Source organism: Protobothrops mucrosquamatus, unplaced genomic scaffold (assembly GCF_001527695.2).
Source record: "Protobothrops mucrosquamatus isolate PMUCROS unplaced genomic scaffold, P.Mucros_1.0 scaffold1524, whole genome shotgun sequence".
Lineage (NCBI taxonomy): Eukaryota > Metazoa > Chordata > Lepidosauria > Squamata > Viperidae > Protobothrops > Protobothrops mucrosquamatus.
The window spans coordinates 413963-424087 of record NW_015387696.1 but is presented as its reverse complement, the minus strand read 5'-3'; the positions used below and the strand labels follow the sequence as shown (position 1 = coordinate 424087).

At 43.1% G+C, this 10125-nt stretch overlaps 1 protein-coding gene across 1 annotated transcript in view; it reads right to left on the bottom strand.

The window, feature by feature from the left end:
• LOC107293182 (calcium/calmodulin-dependent protein kinase type II subunit gamma) overlaps window positions 1-10125 on the bottom strand; it is a gene marked incomplete at its 3' end in the record, with an annotated part of 164650 nt that overhangs the window by 102759 nt on the left and 51766 nt on the right.

Here is a 10125-nt window from a genome sequence, read left to right as displayed (position 1 = left end):
TATGCAGATGCAGGTTACATGTGAGACAGAGTCATCTTCATCAATTAACGCAGAGGTCCCCAACCTTTTGAGCACCAGGGACCGGTTTCGTGGAGAGAGTTTTTTCCACAGACCAGAAGGTGCGTGGTTTTGTGGGCTGCCTGCATCCCACAGATGGGGCTTTGCTTGTTTGTACGGACCGGTTGCTGGCATGCCACGGCCCAGTACCGGTCCACGGACCAGGGGTTGGGGATCTCTGAATCAACAAGTATAGTGTGTTGAAAACCGATTGTGTTAGCCAAGACCCTTTGAGTTGCCTGAAAACTTTATGTCTATGGCTTCAACGATGCTTTGCTTTATGGCACAGTTAAAGTCACATTTTTCTAAAACAGATAATTTGAGGTCAGCCACAAAATGCCAAGGAGGATGAAATGCTAGTACAGATTTTAGAACAGGGGTCTCCAACCTTTCTGGGTTGGCAGCCTGGTGAGAGAGGGAGGGGCAGGCGCCTTACGCATGCATGCGCAAATGTGAATGTGGCCACATGTGCATACACACAAACAGACCACAAGCATGCGCACGAGGCTCTCAGTGATGCTGGTGCCTGTGTGAGGATTGTGGTGCCGCCGCCAGGCTCACAGCAATGCTATATGTGCAAGGATCACGCCCCCACCCCATGTGAGGCTCGCCCCACAGCCCGCAGCGATGCCGGCACTGGCACGAGGATCGCGTTGCTGCCCCTGCGTGAGGCTCGTGCTGCAGCCTGCCTGCTGCGTACGGCGCTACCGCCGCTGGCACAAAGTTCTTGGCAACGGTGCCACCTGCGCGATACTAGTGGTGCTGCCGCTGCCCGCACAACTCTCGCAACGGTGGCACGAGGGGGGGTTAGCACGCGCACACTCACGCGTGCACTGCCCAGCTACTCATGCAGCCCGGTGACCAAGAGGGTGGGGACCTCTGTTTTACAAGATCTATTAGGCGAAATAGAAATTTAATGTGGAAATTAAAGGATTTTGACATGTTAGTAGGTTTTCAGATTGTAGGTAGTCCTCAACTTGTGACCACAATTGAACTCCAAAATTCTATTGTAAAGCAAGACACTTTATAACTAAGCTTTGCCCCCTTTTATAATCTTTATTACCACAGTTAGGTTAGTAACATGGTTGTTAACTAAATTTGGCTTCCCCATTGACTTTGCTTGCCAGAAGGTTGCAAAAGTTGTTATGACCCCACAATACTGCAACCGACATAAGTACATGCCAGTTGCCAAGCCTCCAAATCTTGGTCACATGACCCTAGGAATGCTGCCACTGTTGTAAGTGTGAAAATGATCATAGGTCACTTTTTTCAGTGCTGTTGTTACTTCAAATGATCACTAAATAAGTGGTTGTATGTCAAAGACTACGTGTAATAACCAGAAGACCAAGATGTTAACAAAAATATGAAATTATACGACCAAATAAACTGATAGAAAAAACTGATTTTAAGATTGAGAAAAAAGTAAAGGACCCGGGTATTATTATGACAAATATAAGTTGCGGTGCTATTTGAAAATAATTATATTAAGACACAGAATGGAATTAAGAAGGACATGTTAAGGTGGGAGAAATTAAAACTGTCACTGTTGGGGAGAATGCTTATGATACAAAGGAATGTTTGGCCAAGAATGATGCTTCTGTTTCAGATAATATCTGTTTTGAAATCTGTTTAGCATTTAAACAATGGCAAAATTATACATCTACATTCATATAGCAAGGGGGGGGAAATCATGAGTCAAATATTAAGTGTTATAACAAAGAAAGGAAAGAGGAGAATTGGATTTACCATATTTGAAATTGCATTTTGCTGCTTGTTATTTGATAGGGATGAAATAATGGATGTTGCTGAGAAACAAGAAACTTTTGGAGATAGAAGGTCACAGCCTGAGGTTTAGATGTCATGGATATTTATGGTACAATAAAATTAATTTGGATTTTAAAATCATTTTATTCGACATGCCGTATTGGGAATATGGAATAGCTCAAGAAGCATCTTATAGAAGAGAAACAGCAGACGAGGACAAATGGTTGACATATCAGAAATCATTGGAAAGCCGTCAAGGGGAATTTAAAACTAAATCAAGAGAGCAATTAATAGGGGAAGCATATAATTGTCAATGGCTTTCCCAATTACATTTATCAGAAAGATTCAAATGGACCAAAAGATTTATGGTGCAGAGCAAAGTAAGACAGAATTTAAAGTACATGTGTGCACTGATGATGAACATGTAATTACTAAAATGTATAAAGAGATGTAAATAAAAATGTATACTACAAAGCCTGTTTGGTCTAATGGTTAAGGTGCAGGCCTAGTGACTTTGGGTCAGTCCCTCTCTCTCAGTCCAACTCACAATAAGAAGAGAAAGGTGTATTAGGTATGTTAGCCTTTTGAATTTTTATCAAAATAATAAAGCTGGGAAATAAATAAATAAATAAATAAATAAGTAAACCTTTGCTGAAATCTGAAACGGGAAAAACAAGTTAAAGAATGTTGGCGAAGAAGTTTGACTATAATATATAGATGGACCAATGGGAAAATATGTGATTAAAAGGGCTGAAATTTACACTGTGTTAAAATCTTAAAAGAGATTTTTTTTAAATGATGTATCATTGGTTTATATGTCAGTAAAAGTATCTAGAATGTATAAAGGCACTTCAAATGTATGGTTGGAAATGTGAACAACATGAAGAGGTATTTTATCGTGCTCGGTGGCCTTATAAAAAAGCTTTAAAAAGTATTCAAATACATACTTTGATGCAGAGGGCTTTTAAAGACTCAACTGAAATCAGAACTTTTCTTTTTAGGACTAATGAATAAACAGTTAGGGAAAAAAAGGAAGATTATTTCAATATATGAGTACTGCAGCAAGATTATTATATGAACAGAGAGATGGAAAGTTTTGGCAGACCCACTATGGAAGAATGGTTGGTAAAATTGCCGAGATGGCTAAATTAACTTATTTCGGTGGAGAAAAGATACCATATCTACATTTATTGGTGACTGGAAATGTTTTATGGATATTTTGGGTAAAAATAAAAAAACGTGATTGATGGCATTGATGATTAGATAGGATAGATTATAGAAAAGGAATTAAAATGTAACTTTAGATAGTGAGGTTAAGATATAGTTGTACTTATAACTGCCGTGACGAATATAAAGCCATTTCTTTATATCTTTTTTCTTTTCTATTTTGCCTCAACTTTTTTTTTCTTTTCTTGCACATTTTGCTCTTTGCTTTCTTTTTCTTCCTTACTTTATCTTAGTTTTTATTGTTGTTATCCTCTTGTTTAAAAATGTGTGCATATATGTATGTGTGCGTATGGGTATAGGGCATTGCTGGCAAAGAATGAAACAGATAACATTAGAAAGAGAGCATGTGAAGGTGCCTCTAATTTTGACTGTGTACTTGTTGGGGACTGTGCTGGTGCTGTTCGTGTCAAATGTAGGGGCAAAGTAGGCGTCTGAGTTGGTTGAAAACTGCCTTGAGTATCAGGAGTGGGTACTTGCAACAGATGTTAAAAAGTCATCGCACTTCTGCCTTTCTAGACATTACACTAAGAATTTCCATGAATCAAGATCACGTGAAGTGTTAATACCACTTTACAATGCCTTGGTAAGGCCACACTTGGAATACGGCATCCAGTTTTGGTCACCGCGATGTAAAAAAGATGTTGAGACTCTAGAAAGAGTACAGAGAAGAGCAACAAAGATGATCAGGGGACTGGAGGCTAAAGCATATAAGGAACGGCTGCTGGAATTGGGTATGTCTAGTTTAATGAAGAGAAGGACGAGGGGGGACATGATAGCAGTCTGCCAATATCTCAGGGGCTGCCCCAAAGAAGAGGGAGTCAAGCTATTCTCCAAAGCGCCTGAAGGCAGGACAAGAAGCAACGGATGGAAACTAATCAAGGAGAGAAGCAACCTAGAACTAAGGAGAAACTTCCTGACAGTTAGAACAATTAACCAGTGGAACAACCTGCCTCCAGAAGCGGTGGATGCTCCAACACTGGAAGTTTTTAAGAAGAGACTGGACAGCCATTGGTCCGAAATGGTATAGGGTTTCCTGCCTGAGTAGGGGGTTGGACTAAATGACCTCCGAGGTCCCTTCCAACTTTATTGTTGTTGTTGTTGTTGTTGTTGTTGTTGTTATTATTATTATTAGGCAGCATCTAATCTCGTGCTCCAATCCCTGCTTTAGCAGGCTGCAGTAAAGTGGGAAGGGACAAATTGATGACAGAAGAAAGATTTAAAAGGTGAAAGATTTAAAAGGTGAATGTTTTACTGAGTAACCCTTTCTTTAAAAAAAAGGTCTGACAAATTTGGAAGAGATAAGCGACGTGCTGTACACCTCAGTCTCTTAAACAAAACAGATGTATCCCTTTGTCCTCAACGGGAAAGCGTACTCAGTTCTGAAAAACATTTCACAGAGAAAAGCTTCCATCCTTTCTCCAGTCAGATACACAGTGCAAATACTTATCGGGATAATCCCAATGACTCCTAAAGCTATAATCTACTTCTCACTGAGAAGATAAGCTTGTATTTGGACTACATTACTTCAGAAGACCAGACAGCAGACGATGTGAAAAACCTCAGCTTGCCCTACCCTGCATCTGATAGAAAGCTGCTTTTCCTGTGCCTGATAACATTAGTCCGAAGTGCTTTAAGGCAACATTTAATTCCAAGCACTTTGTATTATCTCCAGCCATTTCAATCCTGTTTCAGACCTGGATTTTGATACCAGCAACTATGCTTTCCTTTCTAGACACCCTCTGAGTTACTGGCACCGGAGAGATCCAAAAGGTGTTGCCTACAGACTTCTGATTAGCTTTCTTAATGTGTTCCCAACCCATGAGAATCTAAATTGCATTTCTCTTTTTTTCCAACGGCATTAGGGGACAAGATCCAGAATTTTGGCGCGAAACGTCGTCATACCCATTTTTCTCTTTTGCACTGCTGCTCAGAGTTGGACTGGTTAAATGGGCAGTCGCAGAAGTCTGTTTTAATAAATAAAATCCCACCCTACCTTCTAAATCAGGGGTAGTCAACCTTGGCTCTTTTATGACTCGTGGACTTCAATTCCCAGAATTCCTGAGCCAGCTTAGCTGGCTCAGGAATTCTGGGAGTTGAAGTCCACGAGTCATAAAAGAGCCAAGGCTGACTACCCCCGTTCTAAATGGAACTGCAAAACCAACAGTCACTCTAAATTAAAGCTTAGTTTGTTAGAATCAGAGATATTAACATGTAAAAGATGAAAGAGATATTCAAGTGATGCTTCCGGTTTTCCTCAAGCTAAGCTCACCAATACTTGAAACAAAACACAGATCATAACACACAATGCAGCCAGTAGATAAATTATCTTTTTGTGTTGTTTGTCCCAAGGTTTCTAGGCATACAAACTACATTAGAACTCAGACTCTCTTCAAACTTGTCACTCTCCATTATATCTTCATAGGGCTGGAAGGGACCTTGGAAGATGATTAGAGGTCTGGAGGCTGAAACATATAAGGAACGGTTGCTGGAATTGGGTATGTCTAGTTTAACGAAGAGAAGGACGAGGGGGGACATGATAGCAGTGTTCCAATATCTCAGGGGCTGCCACAAAGAAGAGGGAGTCAAGCTATTCCCCAAAGCACCTGAAGGCAGGACGAGAAGCAACGGGTGGAAACCAATGAAGGAGAGAAGCAACCTAGAACTAAGGAGAAACTTCCTGACAGTGAGAACAATTAACCAGTGGAACAACCTGCCTCCAGAAGCGGTAAATGCTCCAACACTGGAAGTTTTTAACAAGAGACTGGACAGCCATTTGTCTGAAATGGTATAGGGCAGTGGTGGTGAACCTATGGCACGGGTGCCAGAGGTGGCACTCAGAGCCCTCTCTGTGGGCACGTGCGCCGTCGCCCTAGTCCTAGACCTTCAGCTGGCTTTTATAAAACCTTTTTGCTTTAGGCCTCTGCTGCCGTGTGCAAAAAAAAAAAAAAAGTTCAATCAGTCAATTTCAACTTCTTGCGGAGAAAAAAAAGATCTTGCAAAGCTAGAATTGATTGATTGAACTTTTTAGTCCCACCCAGTCTGCCGTTACCACCACAGCCACACCCAGCCAATGGGCCACATCCAGCCAATGGGCCACACTCACCCGGTACTTGATGATGCATAAGTGGGTTTTGGGTTGCAGTTTGGGCACTCGGTCTCTAAATGGTTCGCCATCACTGGTATAGGGTTTCCTGCCTGAGCAAGGGGTTGGACTAGATGACCTCCAAGGTCCCTTCCAACTTTTATCATCATCATCATCATCATCATCATCATCATCATTACTACTACTACTACTACTAGTAGTAGTAGTACTACTACTACTACTACAATCCAGTGGAGAAATATATTTCCTTGAGGCATAGCAAGAACTGAATTTGATGGGGGAGAATAGGATTTGGGGGTGGGTAGGAAGGGAGAGGAGATTGCTGGCTGTCTAAATGGCAAAACATCATGCATTGCAATAAAAAAAGTAGCGTCACTTAGACCGGGTTGTCATGGGCTAGGAGGGAAAAAAATGAACACCACCAGTGAGGCTACGGCTCAGAAGCAGCCAAGAAAGGGGGTGGGAGAAAATGCCAGTGTGGTCTTCTTGATCACTGAGATCAGACAGAGAAGGGATTTACAAAGATACCGATCAAGTTTCTTTCTAAAGCAGCAGCACCAAAAAAATAAAAATAAAGGAAATAGGAAATAGGAGGGAGGGGAGGGGGGAGTAAGTAGGGAGGAGAGGAGAGGAGAGGAAATTCTGAACCTAGCACAGGAAAATCATCCTGGGTGTGCTGGTCATAGTATATAGCTAGCTTAGGAATTAAGAACTGTCCCTTTAAGGGATGGCCTTCTGGGTAATGTAGTTTAGGTTACCTGGTCAGATCTGTGTTCGGACTGGCCACTGGGAGGGACTTCTCTTTAATTACCTGACTTCCTGGCTACGTGCCAGTCAGCGAGGTCTCTATGAAGTCCAGTCACGAGGTCTCTTTGCTTCGTTAGAATGGAAGAAGCTATTCTTTTTTTTTTTTAACCTACGTGATGGGTCCAGATTACGATCTGTATTTCAGAAGAATCTCTACAGCAGGGATGGCGAACCTTTTAGAGACCGAGTGCCCAAACTGCGATCCAAAACCCACTTATTTATCGCAAAGTGCCAGGGCTGCATTAGCATTGTGGTGCCCTCAGGGGGGTGTGGCCCACTGGGTGGGCATGGCTACACTGGTCCTGGCAGACTGGGTGAGCATGGCCAGGGCCAGGGCAGCGGGGGCCAGTCCGTCGCCATTTCCGGGGCATCCCCGGGGGTCCAACAGCACTTGCTCGCTCACTTCCTGCCGTCGCTTCCAAACGCCACGTGCTTGCTACTCTGGTGAACTCTCCTGGGGCAACGGCGCGTGCCCGCAGAGAGGGCTCTGAGTGCCGCCTCTGGCACGCGTGCCATAGGTTCGCCACCACTGCTCTACAGTAACTGTAAGTTAGTGTCTGGAGGATGCCTGATGAATTAAAGTAATTTGCATGAATCCCTTCCGTGGAGTTAATCTGCTTGTATCAAGCAAGATTACGCAAGCCCCCTGCTCGATCCAGGACACTGGGCGAGGTTAACTTTGGTCACAATGCATCAACAATGGCAAGCAGAGTATTAACACCCAGTATATTTTGTATATCTGTCTTTTTTAAAAAAACATAATTTATAGCACCACTATTAAAGCTGCTGCCCTGATTTATGGACTGCACAAGCTGGAATTTCTTTTCAAGTTCTTTGTTTCCACTCAGACCAGAATTCCTTTACCTGTTCTCAGAAGAAACACATAAAAACTGTTTTATATACTACTACAACATAAATGTTTTATCTTTTGCCTCCTAGCTCTTCCTGTCCTACGATAATAATGTGATGACCAAATGGATTTTTCGCTGGGGTGAAGGGGGGCAATGGGGTTGCAGCATGAAACATCATTTCATAAAGACATAAGTTCTCCAAGGTGAAATTCAGCCTTCGACATCTTATTTGCTGCTAACCGTGCCAAAGAAGAATAGAGAAAAGCTCAAAATATTAGGGACAGATAATGGAGGCACCCTTTGCCTCAGCCTTGCTAGGCTTGGAAGCTAAGACCTAGCAGGTCTGTTTAGTACTAGCAAGGAATCTCGATGTAGTATGCAAGATTGGGAAGCCAAAACACAACCTGGAAGAAGGCAATGGTAAGCCACTTCCAGGTTCCTGCCAAGAAAACATTTCCAGGGCAGATGGAGTCATCAGGAGTCAAGCTCAGTTCAAGGCCAATCTAACTTTACTTCACCAAAATAGCAGCCAAGTTGCAAAGCATAGCAAACCCTTCAGGGGTAGGCAACCTTGGCTTTTTTGTGACTCGTGGACTTCAACTCCCAGAATTCCTGAGCCAGCCATGCTGAGGGGAAAGGCAGAGGTTTCCAAGCTGAGCCATGCTGGCTCGGGAATTCTGGGAGTTGAAGTCCACGAGTCATAAAAGAGCCAAGGTTGCCTACCTCTGGCCTAGGCCGCTTTATGACTCGTGGACTTCAACTCCCAGAATTCCTGAGCCAGCCATGCTGAGGGGAAAGGCAGAGGTTTCCAAGCTGAGCCAGGCTGGCTCAGGATTTCTGGGAGTTGAAGTCCACGAGTCATAAAAGAGCCAAGGTTGCCTACCCCTGCCTTAGCTGATGGATCACAAGAAAAGAATTTTTTTTAAAAAATAACTGGGTTGGTATTGCATTCAGTTCTGGGCACTGCACAAGAATTTGCAGAAATAAGAACAGGCCTAGAAAAGAACAACAAAAATAATCAAGGAAAGTAGAAATTAAGTTCTGTGAAGAGCAACAATTCTTCTTAGAGCTTGTCCCAGTCACTTGCAGAGGCCACTTCTTTTTGAACTGAGTTCACCTAATACAGGGGTGTCAAACTGCCGGCCCATGGGCCGGATGCGTCATACCGAAACCGCACCCACCCCTATTGCCGCCAATGGGAAAAAAGTCGCGATGTGTCGCGAAACGTCACGTGATGTCGCGGGTTTGACACCTGTGACCTAGTACCATGGTGAAGCTATGTTAAAGCTATCAGTGCATAACATTTAATGAAGACATTCCCCCAATTCATGATGATAATCTTCCTATGACTTATATAAAAAAAGTCAGCTCATCCTTTTAGAATTTGCCTATTGGGCTTCAGATAATTGAGGAATTGTACAAATTAAGAGCCGAGCAAGGTTATAATTAGAACCCTCTCTTTAATGGAAGATTTCCACAGCGGGGAAGGGGGTTTACAACTGCGAAAATCCAGTTCCGAGTAGCCTACGGGAAGTCCTCAATAATTCAAGAAAGCAAAGAGCTAAGTAGCCACAACAGAAATGGAAAAGATAGGAGCTTTCACATGCTTGCATGTGCTGTCCAGCCACGCGGCCAAGATGGACAGCTGATCAGCTTATGGCCTAGGGCAAACATGACATAATGAGTGAAGTGCCAAAGGAGATGTCACTCAAGATCCGTTGCTCCTGCAAAGGTTACCCCCATCTGAGGCATCAGAGGTAGAAGATATAGGGCAGTCATGATACTATGTGAGGAGCTTGATGACCTCTCTGTTCCCAGAACTCAGTCTCATCCGAGTGTGCACATACACAGAGAGAGTTGGCCTTCAACCAAGGAGGAAAACACTCCGGTCACAAGGTAACGGAACTATTTCTGGATGGGGGAAAGAATTCCATGCTCTTCCGTCTCCAGAGCAACAAAACAGGCAGGCAAGCACAAAGCAGAAAACTAAGCTCGTTCCAGTTGCGTGGATCTCCTGTCAGGTCCCTATGGCATTAACCACTAGTAACAATAAAAGGTCAGGTAAAAATGGATTTGGGATCCCCCACCGTTGACTCACTTGGAATGCAGACAGATCAATCAGCTGAAATGCTTATTCCAGAAATTCTTATGACCATCAGGGTACCTTGTAATTAAAGACTCTGAAACAGATTTCAGGCAATGTGCTTCCAAGTTTCCTCCCATGAAATGCCCGAGCATGTACAACATAACCCATGTCACAGATACTCTGTTTGGAAAATGGCTCGGGAAAAGATACCAATAGGGAAAGGTAAGACT